The sequence below is a fragment of the Haemaphysalis longicornis genome, unplaced genomic scaffold, assembly GCF_048455015.1.
Source record: "Haemaphysalis longicornis isolate Haplotype H1 unplaced genomic scaffold, Haemaphysalis longicornis Haplotype H1 scaffold_1, whole genome shotgun sequence".
In the NCBI taxonomy this organism is placed as follows: domain Eukaryota; kingdom Metazoa; phylum Arthropoda; class Arachnida; order Ixodida; family Ixodidae; genus Haemaphysalis; species Haemaphysalis longicornis.
In genome coordinates this window covers 422,971,672-422,984,850 of record NW_027526203.1, presented here as the reverse complement: position 1 = coordinate 422,984,850, position 13,179 = coordinate 422,971,672, and the positions used below count along the sequence as shown (strand labels likewise).

General features: G+C 50.4%; 1 protein-coding gene and 1 long non-coding RNA gene across 3 annotated transcripts in view; one reads left to right on the top strand and one right to left on the bottom strand.

The window, feature by feature from the left end:
* Nucleotides 1–13,179, bottom strand: part of LOC144155665 (protein APCDD1-like) — a 325,627-nt gene that overhangs the window by 296,826 nt on the left and 15,622 nt on the right. The window lies entirely within an intron of this gene.
* LOC144155667 (uncharacterized) overlaps nucleotides 1–13,179 on the top strand; it is a 62,873-nt gene that overhangs the window by 47,276 nt on the left and 2,418 nt on the right. Inside the window, exon 2 of the long non-coding RNA XR_013319605.1 lies at nucleotides 4,112–4,183. This is a non-coding gene — a long non-coding RNA (uncharacterized LOC144155667). The remainder of the gene's footprint in view (nucleotides 1–4,111; nucleotides 4,184–13,179) is intronic.

Below are 13,179 nucleotides of genomic sequence, written 5' to 3'. Positions count from 1 at the left end.
TACGAATGAGAAGGATGATAAGAGAGCGAAGAGAGGCGTACCTTAAAACCAAAGTTTTGAGCTAGGTAAACTATGAGCATTAGTACTCGAAAAGGCCACAGCCTCTCTCGGAACAACCATCAGCCCTTCGCTGCGTATTTCGATTTCGTACGGACATCTCTCAAGGGTGCCCACTCCGAAACTAAGGCGCAAGATCTGGACAATGTACAAAAGATAAATAAATAAATAAACGAAATGTCCTCCTACTACGGTGTTTGCCCGCGACCACACACACACACACACACACACACACACACACACACACACACACACACACACACACACACATATATATATATATATATATATATATATATATATATATATATATATATATATATATATATATATATATATATATATATATATATATATATATATATATATATATATATATATATATATATATACACACACATTGCGAATCAGAATGGGAAATGAGGGGCTCGTTGAATTAAGACAGAAATAAGGGTAGGCAGTCAAGAAAGCCATGGAAAGCAAAGGGGAAAATGTGGTTGGTCATTTTATTCTTTTATTCTTTTTGAAACATATTTTGAAACAGCCCGCCGGGTGGGTTCGGATCCCACCCGGCGGGCATTTTTCTCCACTTTCGTTCTTTCTTTCTTAAAAAAATATCAGTTTCAAGAATAAAATGACCAACCACATTCTCCCCTTTGCTTTCCATGGCTTTCTTGACTGCCTACCCTAATTTGTGCGTGTGTGTGTGTGTGTGTGCATGCGTGTGTGTGCGTGTGCGTGTGCGTGTGCGTGTGTGTGTGTGTGTGTGTGTGTGTGTGTGTGTGTGTGTGTGTGTGTGTGTGTGTGTGTGTGTGTGTGTGTGTGTGTGTGTGTGTGTGTGTGTGTGTGCATAAAGAAATCAGCTTATCCTTCTCTGTTTATACAGCGAGTCCCTCATTTCCGATTCAGATTTATTACTGCCAAGGAAAGCATGGCCCGTTCGACGCCAAGTCCAACTAATCGTGCTTTGGGTCTCGGCTTGTCTTGTGTAACAGAAAACGGTACCTGGACGAAGGCAACAGAGAACAAACGACGAAAGGGAGCAGTGGGAAAATAGAGGGGGGGGGGGGGGGGGGGGGGGTGAGCTACGCCAGGAGCACGGAAGCGCGGCCAGAGATGAGTGTGGCGTCAGAATAACACGCCCTGTCAGGAGTGCCTCTTCAAGGTGACGAGTGACGGTGTCCGCGCCGCTGTCGCTTCGGGACCGGCGGACATGGTGGACAGATAGTAAACATGAGACAGATAATGGGTTGATGTAGGCAAGACGCTGTGCCCACCTCCGAGGCCCAAGATCGACAATAGGGACTTTCAAGTAAACGCGAAGAGGGCGAAATAATATAATAGGGCTTACGAGCCCGGCCTCGTCAAGAAAAAGCAGTGGACGATTGGAAGTTTCCGCACCACAAAAATATCCGCATTTTGCCACATCTGATCCCAACTGAACGCAATGAAACTTTGTATTTATCAGTCAAGTTAAATAACCATTTACGCTGTACAACTTATGTTGCGTAATCCCGAAGCAGTCGCTCTCCAATAAGAAAATAACATACCCTGTCTTCGAAATTTCAGTTTCATATTCGCCATAATCAGGGCGCTGATTCTTGTTAAGGGTAGTTGAGCGTAAAAATGTCTCACGTATACAAACGAATGACGAAATTGAATATTTCACTGAGGAAAAGGGTACAAGGCTAATAAGAGGTCATATGGTTGTTACGACTACTTATAGTACACCCGTTAAATTTCAGAGATATGTCACACATCTCGCACCATAATGACACGACTATGAAATGATAAGCTTTTAATCGTTATTTCCCGGACCAAATTGCCAAAATTTTCTTCTACCCACTTACCCCTGTACGTGTGTACACTGTTGTACGTATACATGTTGTACGTATGTGCAAACTGGTGCACACAGAACTAGGTCAGAAATCAACATGACGTATGTGAACACCATACATCCCGAGTGCAATAATTCTAGATGCAACAGCTGACGCCGCAAATAATCAAGAAGTTATAGTATAACATGTGGCGTACTGGTAAGCTAAAGATAAGAGAACTAGTAATACGGCAATTAACAAAAAACCAGTAAAAGCCAACAAAGGATTGAATGAGATGACTAAAAATGAGGAGGAGGAGGAGGAGGAGGAGGAGGAGGAGGAGGAGGAGGAGGAGGAGGAGGAGGAGGAAAACGTTGATGGCTCCCATTGCATGGGAAGAAAGGAGCGCGGGATAGTTGCCAGTCATCCATGGTGGGTGGCGTCCCTGGTCCGCGATGCCATGGCCAGCTGCAGCTAGAACTGCCCTGGTCACCAGGCCACGCTGGTTTTCCAGGACATCATTGGTCAGCAGGACCTCCCACTGCTCCGGTGTCGCTGCGATGACTTCTGGTAGTTTCGTGACGCCTTTGCATTCCCACGCCATGTGGTACAGCGTGTTTGGCGTCCCGGAGGTGAAGTAGCAGTCGTAGCTGAAGAGCGTGGGGTGGTTCCTGTGCATCTGCGTGGCTTGCGGAAATGAGTTTGTCTGCAGTCTCCGGAATTGTGTGGCTTCTTCCTTGGTTAGCTTCGGGTGGGGCGGCGGGTGTATTTTTTATGAGAGCCTGTAGTGCTCTAGTATGTCCCTTGTGGGAATCGTGGAGAACCACGTCCCGCGATCCCGAGCCGACGCGCGCCTCGGCAGAGACGCGTAGCGCTGAAACCGGTCCGGTGCTCCATTGGTTCGTGGGCGGCCCCCGAGAGATGGCATCACCAGTCCGCGCGGGGCATAGGCGCGCGGGCGGCGCGAACGTGTGCGCGCGGAAGACGGGGAGAGTCTCGCCGGAGGCCCGGTCGAGGCAGCTGGGCTGCCAACTCTAGGGAAATTTCCCTAGATCTAGGGGATTTGAGTTGTCTTTAGGGAAAAATAGAAATTTATGAGAATCTAGGGAAATTTTTACGTCGACATGTACCTATGCCTTCAGTCGTGTAATGGTGTCCTTTGTTAAGTTTAACATTTATTATTTTTTATGTACCTATGTATTTCAGTTTCTCGATGAAGCGCAGATATCTATTTCCCATTAATGTGCATCGAGCGAAGCCATCGCTCCTACGTTTGACACTGCTGGTTTAAAAAGCAAAAGAACATAATTGATGAAGTTCATAAACTTGCTCGCTCGAATATCTCATGCACTGCGCATCGTCTGTGCTCGTTCCTATTATCCTTCTTTCATGTATACTTGGATGCTATTACAAGTGCTCTGTGTCGCAGTCACGGAGCAAGATTAAGATATGAGGCGAAACTAGGCTTCCTAGCGCGATCAGATAATGTCACAAGCGCTCATCATAGGCTAAGCTAGCGGCTTCTGCAGCGGGTGAAGAAACTGCGCGGCCGTCGCAATCGGCATTTCACTGCTTAGCCCCGGAATAAGCGAGGCCGCTATCACGTTGTCCATCAGGTTCCGCTACCCTCTCCTTTGTCTTCCCAGCTACCAAGCTTTGCAGCCCGCCTTGGTTTTCATTGTGACATTATCTGGCCGCTCGCCCGCGCTTGCCGCAATCGGCCGTTTCGCCTCCTATATATTCTTGCTCCGTGGACGTAGTACAATATTTTTGTGTTTTGCATTGAATTGCGGTGTTCTTGATTATGTTATTTTTATAATTTAACACGTCTTCGGCTTATATACAAGGCGCTGTAACACGTAGTGCTTCTTGGAATGTCGTATCGTTGTGTGTGCGCCGAGCGATTGGTTTCACTTTATAGGTAATTTTTATATGTATTATTCACTATTACATGCCCCCCCCCCCCCACGTAATGACCCTCTATTGCTTTTGTGGTTCAATGAAATAAAATATTTAAAGCATTACAAATTGTGCTCCAACATTTTTTTCACTTTCATCTCCGTTACTTCAAAAATGGTTTCAAACGAATTCATAATTATGCCGTAAAAGTAAATTCGGCAGTCATATCGCATAACTTGAACCCAATATCTGAGAGAAAACATCTGATAACCGCATTCAGCAAAATTCTAGGGAAATCTAGGGAACTTATCTGAGCTAGGGGGAAAATGTCTTCGCAGGTTGGCAGCCCTGCGGGGCAGGGTCGGCGGAACAGCGCGGCGATGAGTGCGGACGCCATGTATCTATCTCAGGTGGGAACTGTTGTTTGTCGCGCGCCGTGAGTGCCTGCCTCCCGTTCGCGATGATGACCCGGACGGCGTGATTTGTGAAAGCCGTCGAGCCTTGTGCTCGCATGCTTTGGGAGTTCCCAAATAAACAGCTGTGCTTCGGCACTACTGTCTACTCTGTTCTCGTATCGGCGAACCTCGCTGGGCTGCCGTAGGCTCGGGAGCCCGTGTGGTTGACACGCCGGGAGCTAGCGTGGTGGCCTACGCCGGAGTACTGGCTAGGTCGCCCTCAAGAACCCCACGATATTCCACACCCTGCTGCGGCGGGTGGTTGGTCGGCAGAGTGGTTAGTGCCTATGAGGGTTGAAGCCCGGCGTGAGTGGCCTCCGGTTGTGGCATCTGCCGCGCCATTACCCTCTAAGGACCCGTTCCCCGGTGTCCAAACGATATATATGTCCAATGGAGTTAAACCCCTAGATACTAGAGCAAGTGCCATCGCTGAAATACGGCTTTTTTGAAAGTTACGGCAGGCCGTAACTTTCTGGTACTGTGGTGGTGGCAAGACTCCTCCGCAGAGTCGGTGTCATCTGTATTGACCGTCGCTGAGCTCAAGTAATCTCATTTACTGTTTGTCACACTAATCGCGTGCACCCACTTGGTTCTTGGCGGGTATCTCGCAGCGTCGACATGTCTTGTTGAGCTGTCCTTGCTGCAGGCTTCTCTCAAGGCCTTGACCCTGGCTCCCTTCGCCCCTTGTGGTAAACTGGACGCATGTTGCGTGGGACGTTTGCAACCATGATGTATTCCCTCAAGGCATGGCGGATGCGTCGGTTTTGGTTTTGGGGTCCCACGCTCGTCTCGAAACCAAGTCGGTGCAGGATAGCTCGGCCCGTCTGCAGGGTAAGCTTGAGTCGCTCGATTTGGCTTGCTTTACCCGAAGGTGAAGGAGACTAAAGATGTGTTCTTTTTTTTTTTTTGCACAGAATAGCATTTATCAGCCGAGTTTCATGCTGAAATTATCTCCAAGTGTCGCAGAAGAAGGACATGCTGAAATGTGACGTAAGAGCGACCAATTTAGACCGACACACATAGTTCATTGTCACATAAAGCATTATTGTGGTGCTGAGCGCTCGAGGGCGCGGGTTCTATTCTCGGCCACGGCGGCCGCTTTTCTGATGGAGGCGAATACGAACACGCCCGTGTGTTCGAGATTTCGGCGCACGTTAAAGATCCCCAGGTGGTCAAAATTAATCCGGAACGCTCCGCTACGGCGCGCCTCATGGCCTGCGTAGCGTCAGCGCGTTATACATCATAATGGATAAATCAATCAAAATAAAGCATTCGACGACATGGTTGGTTGCTCTTAAAAGCTGAGAAGCGAACACAGTGACTCAGTCTCGTCGAAATGGATACTCGCAGTGAATGATCGTTTGACTGGTTTAAAATAATGAGAGTCCGCATGATATGACTCATATGAGTTTATTCACGGGCCTAGACTCGCATCGAGGCATCCTTGGCCGAATCGAACGAGAGTCGACGGACGGGCAACTAAAACACTCAAATGGGCGGACTCGGCGGGGCTAAGTATCGATGAGTTACTGGCGGCAGTGCCATGGGCCACTTGGTAGGGACGTGGTAGGGGCTTGGTAGGGCTGCGGAGGGAGGCGCGAGGCGGCAACTTCTCTTTTTGTATTGCTCGCCCTCTGTATAAAGACGTAAAGACGTCTTCAGAAAGAGCTTTGCGAGTGGCGCAAATCCAAACGGCGCGAGCAGTTTCCACGCAAAAGCACCTGGTTACCCGACGGTACGGTGCACCTCGCGCTATGTGAGGTTTTGGAAACAACGTGAACACTTTCCAACCGATCGGTGCGTTGAGCGGGTTCAACAGCAAAACGCCTAGCTCCGCGTTGATGAGCGTATGTGCGCAACGTCGGAGTACGATTAAAGCTTTTTGCCTCACCGCTTCGGCGAGCGCACGCCAACAAATATAGAATAACGGTCTCCAGAGCCATGTTTCCATCCGAAAAAAATCGACGCAAAAACGTGCCGCAGTTCGCCAAGGTATGCTAATCTTATGAAAATTCAAAGACTGCTTATGCAATCAAATAGGAGGCACACAGCGATAGTTTGTAGCCCGTTCAAAGTCTCGTGGAACCGGTATCGTGTTTTACAGCGAAGCTGTAAATGGCTAGGATCCAGCAGATCATCTCCGGTCACAGAGCGATGGAGACAAGAATCGCTAAAGAGCGTACCGCCACCTTGTGGGGCCCACTGAAACCCCCGGAATCGCAAAACTGCGCTGAGTAATACGGTGTTCCAAGGGGTAGGGGGGGGGGGGGGGGGGGTGCGGAGAGGGGGATAGGGTGAGAGAGTAGGGCGCGTGCACGGGCGTTCGCGCCTGCTGTCAATGCATAATCTTTGTCGGTAACCTTTACGGCGCACTAGGGCATGCGCCGTGATTACCATACCCGCGCTGTAATAAAACGTAATTGTGTCTACAGTTTCCGGTAGTGCAGGCCAGTGCGGTCACCGTACACAAGTCCCAGGGTGCTACCTATGCCTCCGTTGTATACGAATACGACCGGAAGCACCCTAAGAAACTTGTGTACGTCGCCTTGAGCAGATGCACGGATATCAATCGCTTGTGCCTGACCAACGCAAAGGGTAACTTTACGTTCTATCACGGAAATAACGTTCATCGTGATCTGCTGGACGAGTTCAAGTGACTTGAATCGCACCATTTAGACCACCAAGACGTGCGATGACCAACTTGTCCAGCCGCATACATTTGCACTTGCCGCCCTTAATATACGTCCTCTGCGCAAGCATTTCGTCGACGTTACGCACGACCCCGTGCTAGGCAAGATGCAACTGCTCTGCTTTTCAGAGACGTGGACGGATGCCCTTCTTCAAGAAGATGGATTCAGCGCACTCGCCTGCAACAAGAATGTCGATTCTCGGGCCAGGGGCGTCGCCATCTACGTGAAGAACGAGTTCGTCGGTGGCGTGGAAGTTTACCCGTTGCCTGCCACAGGTGGAGCAGTCGTGTCCATGTGTGCCGATGCCTGTGCCGTGAGGTTGCACAACGGCACGGTAATCGCGACTGTATACATCTCTCCCTCTACGGTGAAGAAAGAGATCGAAAGGTATACGGTGGATGTCTTCGAGGAGATTAAGCCTACCGACAATACCTCCATCGTCATCGTGGGAGATTTCAATGTCGATGTCAGCAGACCCGAGGGGGCGTGGATAGTTACCTTCATGTTGGAGCGCTTTGGGCTCAAGTGTTTCACCGATGCCACTGTACCCACCATTCGTCACCTGTCGTGCATTGACCTAACCTTCGGGAAGAATGTTGACGCAGTGAAAGTGCAACCACTTGCCGTCTACTACAGTGATCATAAGGCAATTATAACAATGGTCACGAAATAAATTATGACAACGGGACCTTTGAGCAGGTGTCTTGATATTCGTACAATAGTGAACTTATCATAACCAAATTCAACATGGCCAATCCCTACTATAGCGAAATCCCAACACAGCAAATCCCACCAGAGTGGCAGCTTCGCTGGGCTTCCCTCTTCACGGGGTGGAAGGGCTCTTAATTTTTTGGTTCCTTTTTACCCGCCTCACGTATATTCGGACTTCACCAAAGCAAGGTTTGCCGCCCGTGCCATGAAATCACCCTTTCGGGTGGCGAGCGAGTGCGGCACGAAGCCATACGTCCCTACAGCAGCCAGGGTACACTCCCACCCCCACTCCCATGCACATACCCCAGGCATATAAAGACTCGTTTACGGTTCAACGTCTTCGTCCCGCTGACCAGTTAATCGCACTCAACCTTGGTGCGTCCTTGCTGCAGCGTGCCCTAAATCCCCTCCTTCTTTGTAGCATGCGCATAACTGCCGGCGCAGCATGTTACACTGGCTCCGCATCACCTTTTATGTTTTCAGAGATGATTCCACACCGCTCTCCTGGCGTCATATCTTCGTCACCAGAGCAGGGAGGAGTCTCGCCGACGGCACGTGATGAAAGAATCTCAAATGTTTCCGTATATAAGGTGGTGAGAATCACCCGCCGCGTCTGTGTTGGTCTTTTAAGACCAACACAGACGCGGTGAAACTTTTTCATTACGGCTGCGGCAGCGAAAAAAGCCTTTGGTCGACAATATTTCAATACGCGACTTGTAATAGGTGTCTAACAACTGTTATTGGCATTTAATACAGACCCTCCATTGCACGCACAAAGTATATGTGCATTGCCTGTAGAGAGAGAGAGAGAGAGAGAGAGAGAGAGAGAGAGAGAGAGAGAGAGAGAGAGAGAGAGAGAGAGAGAGAGAGAGAGAGCTCTTTAATGTGGGCTGGAGAGGTCAGCTCTGCTAGCGGCAGTGCTTGCTACGCCAGATGGGGATGATTACACTGCAGTAAAGTGAATGTGAGAAAAAAAAAAGTTAAATAAAAATGGCACGCAATGTAGTACAAGAAAAAAACTCGAAATAAAGTTAAGGAAAAGAAAAGAAAAATTGAGCGAATGGAGCCCAGGAAGCGCAGAGCGCCTAACAAGAAAAAGGAGTCAAAGCGTACACAACGACGCAAGCGCGTACAGACGTAGCCATGCGCACAATGGAAGAATTACAAAGTTTTGTCTATATAGTCCTAAATCTCGCAAAAAACGCAGAAGAATTTTTGTCCCTAAATATGAGTCATTGTTGTTGTCCCAGGGTCCAAGAAAGTGACACAACTGAAGGCTTGCTCCGCGTCGAACACGAGACAGGCAGCTCACCGCTGTAACTCGCGCAGCGGAAAATCGCGGGCATATACACAACAAGTGCTCGGTAGTCTCGCGCACAGCGCACGTGGGGCACAGTGGTGAATCCTCCCACCCTATTTTGAACTTGAAGCTTCGGGTGTAAGCCACATTGAGACGCAAACGATGCAGTACACCTTCAGACGCTTTGCTTAGGTCGGGTGGAACACGGAATTTACAGAAAGGGTCAATTCCATGTAGAGGTGGATATCCGCTGCGAGGGTGCTGCCACTTCAACATTTGCTCTCTCCAACCAGTTCGATAGATAAGGACACAACCATCCTCTCGAGAGAAAGGAAGCTGTGTCGTGTTACGCAGAGAGTGGCCAGCGCTGGCGGCTGCATCAGGTATTATATTTCCTTCTATTCCCGAATGCCCAGGAAGCCATTGAAGCACGATGTAATGGCTCGCGCGCACTACCGCTGTGTGGATTTCACTGATTTCACACACAAGCTGACTGCAGTGGTTGGACAGCCTTCTTAGAGCTTGCAAAGCACCCCGTGAGTCTAAGATCACCCATCGTCGAGCTTGATGTGAATCAATGAAATGAAGGGCAGCCCTTACAGCCGCTAGCTCAGTAGCGGTGGATGATGTTTTATGGCTCAGTTTTTTCCTGGTTGTGCACTGGACCGACGGAATCCACACGCCAATGGCAGATGATTCTTCGGTCACTGAGCCATCCGCATAAACGTGGGTGTGGCTTGCGTACGCGATAAATAAATACTCAAGTGTGAAAAACTTCAGTGCAGGTGCGGGTATGGACGACTTTTTGCTTATTCCGGGAATTGTCGTTATTATATTCCATGGTGCAAGTATCCACAATGGCAATGCTGGCTTCACAGGTCGTTGGAAATTTGCTGGAAGCAAGTCTTTTACATGGGATGCAGTGGTGGCTGCCAGATGATGCGCATGGCACCGAGTGACGTGGCGTAGTGACGTTCGAAGGCACTCTTGATGTTGAAGCACTGACGCAGAGAGGCACCGAGCTTCCCGCAGTGTTCCAATTGTCAACGTGCATTTGGGAAGACCCAGGCACACGCGTAGAGCTCTCGCCAGAACTGAATCTATGACCTTCAAATTTGTAGAAGACAGTTGATCCAGGGCCGGCAGGCTGTAGCGTAAAAGGCCGAGAAAGAGTGCTTGATAGAGTCCAAGAAGAGAGGACACGGAACATCCCCAAGATTGTCCACTCAGCATGCGCAAGATGCGCACAAAATACAAAAGCCTTTCTTTCAACTGCCGAATATGGGGAGTCCAAGACATCGAGCGGTCAAAGACGACGCCGAGAAATTTGTGGCATTTGACATAGGGTATCTGCGTACCTTCTACACTGAGCGTATATCGTGAGACGTCACGCCGAGTGAACGCAATCGCTGCACACTTCTGAGGGGAAAAAGCATCTCAGGTACTTTCGCATCGCCAGGATCGCTCTCTGAAGTACGGCACGAATGTTTCGGCGGTTTTTGCCTGAGGCCCAGATGCAGACGTCATCTGCGTACAGCGAAATATTGACGCCTTGGGGAAGAACCGTTGGCAGGCGTATAAGGCATATGCTGAAAAGAGTCGGACTCAAGACGCCGCCTTCAGGAACTCCATGTGTGACAGGATGCTCGGTCGTTGCGCCATCACTGGTGACCATATAGACGTACCGATGTTGTAGGTAATCGCAGAGCCACTGGAACATACGTCCTCGCAGCCCTACGAACGTCATCTCTCTTCGGATAGCTTCGTGTGCCACGCTTTCAAACGCTGCCTTGACGTCCAAAAAGACAGCTATGGTGATGTTTCCAGCTGCTTTTTGTCGCGAGATATCCACCGCCAGGGAAAGTATGTTATCCGTGCTGCTTCGTCCTCTCCTGAATCCAGACATCTGCGATGGATAAACACCTCGATTTTCAAGGTCCCAAGCAAGCCGTTCTAACACCATCTTCTCCATCACCTTGACAATACAACTTAAAAGTGCAATTGGCGGGTATGAATCTATATCGGTTGCCGGCTTGCCTGGTTTAAGGACCGCAACGATCCGGGCGACTTTCCAGCTGGCCTTAAGGCGCCCTCTTTGCCACGATTCGTTGTACACGGAGAGGAGCTGATGAAGAGCTTCTGGGCCCAAGTGGCGTAGAGCCAAATACGTGGTGCCATCAGCGCCAGGGGAAGAAGACAAATTGAAATTATTCACCGCCATGGTGACCTCTTCAATGGTGAAAGGTTCGTCCATCAGCGTCGCATTTGTGGTGGAGTGACAAAACACGGACACCTCCGAGATCACAACGTTGCAGGGCGGAGTGGTGATCTTCATGCAAAATTCTTCTGCAACACTCACTTCACTAACGCCATTCTGAAGAGCAACCGTCGAGAACGGGTAAAGTGGACTTGACGGGGTTCTTAAAGTGCGAAAAATTTGCCATATACGTGTTAGTGGCTTTCTTGGATCCAGCCGAGAGCAGAACTGGCTCCAGCGCAGTTTATCGAGCTTGCGGATGTGCTTTTGGACATGTTTCTGCGCACGTCTAGCAGCTCTAATGTCGTCCGGAGACGACGTCTTGCGTGCTCGCCGCTCTGCTCTCCTGCGGAGGGCGCAAAGGCGCCCGTACTCACTGTCTATTGCTGATACTTCTTTGGGAAGCAAACAACGTCTCTCGGACGCAGCCCTCGCGTTAGAGATAGCGTCAGCAAACTCTTCATGTGTAGTAAAATTCGCACTGCTATCCTCCCGGATACCTCTAAACTTCTCCCAGTTCGTGCTGCACGCTGTGAGTTTTTGCGGACCACCACCAATTCCCTTGATTACTGTGTAAGTTGGAAGATGGTCACTGCCGAAGCTTTCCACATCAGCAAACCACGACGCGGATGTCACCAGGGAGTCAGAAAGCATTGTCACATCCAAAGCACTTGATGTTTTTCCACGGAAGAATGTGGCAGTGCCCGTGTTTAGGATGTGTAATCCGGCATCACTAGCGATGTTTAGAAGGCGGTTCCCCCGAGGTGTTGTTTTTCTGCTGCCCCAAGCCGGGTGATGTGCATTGAAATCACCCGTAAGAACATGCGGTGATGGCGTGTTGATCAATATGGAGTGCAGACGCCTGGCGTCAAAGTTCGCTCGTGGTGGTATGTAGCCTGCGATGACTGTAAATTTCACGTCATTGTGTTTCACCGTAGCCGCGACGTACTCATTAGAAGAGTGCGAGGGCACACTGTAAACAACAAAGGTCAGATCATTTCGAATCGCCAACAGGACTCTGCTTCGTCCCCTGTCAGTCACGGATTCCAAGAGCGAATAGCCAGAAATCCGTGTAGTTTCCCTGCAGCCTAGTGCGCATTCTTCAGTATGGCCAAAGGCTAAAGGCGAAGCAGACGCCCGCCGCGCGTAAACTGCACTGCGCATTTGCGGCGGCGGCTCACGACGAAACAAGTGCACCGCGCACCGTCGCGGAATTTTCCCTCCCTCGCGCGGCCCCGATTTGGCGGGAATCGCGCTGAAAGTGCGGGACGAGGCCGGAAGCTGGCTGTCGTCGCGGTCATTATACGGCTGATGTTAGGAGTGTAAACGGGAATGCAAATTAAACGCCACCAATCTCTGGGCACGTTAGCAGTCTAAGTGGGGAGAAATTAAGAGCTGTCCCGAGCGCGGTCGGCGCTGCAAGGCCGCCTTCGGAGCGGGCTGGCGGGCGCGTGTATGAGCGAATTAAAATCGAGCACGGCAGCAGGTCCGCTGCTGCCGGGTCAATCAGGCCCATTCGTCGTGCCGCCGTCACAGAAGGCGGCTCTTAGGCGCTGGCTAATTACTCGTCGCGACGCCCGCCGACGCGCTCGGCTGCCAGCGCCACTTCGCGCCCCCTTCCGTGCCGTTTTATTTTTTTCCTGCCTCTTCCCCATCGCGCCCTTGTACACGCCGGGCACACGCCCGAGAATCGAAAAGCCCGGCGGAGCGTGTTTTCGATTGAAACTCTCTTGGAAAAGAAAAGGTCGCTCCGGAGGAAAAGGACACTTTAATTACGAGAAACAGCTGGCGAGAAGGAGCAAAAATAACGGCGGGCAACGAATTCCGGCCGACGGGAGCCGCGCGCCAGCGAGGGAGGACGCTGCTTGCCTGCTGCTGCCGCCGCCGCCGCAGCGATCTGCACGCAGGGCCAATCTCTGCAGCGCTGGGCGGGTGGCCGCTGCAGGAAATTACACGCATCGCTATGTCCTCGTTGCAAAGATTTTGATGCACG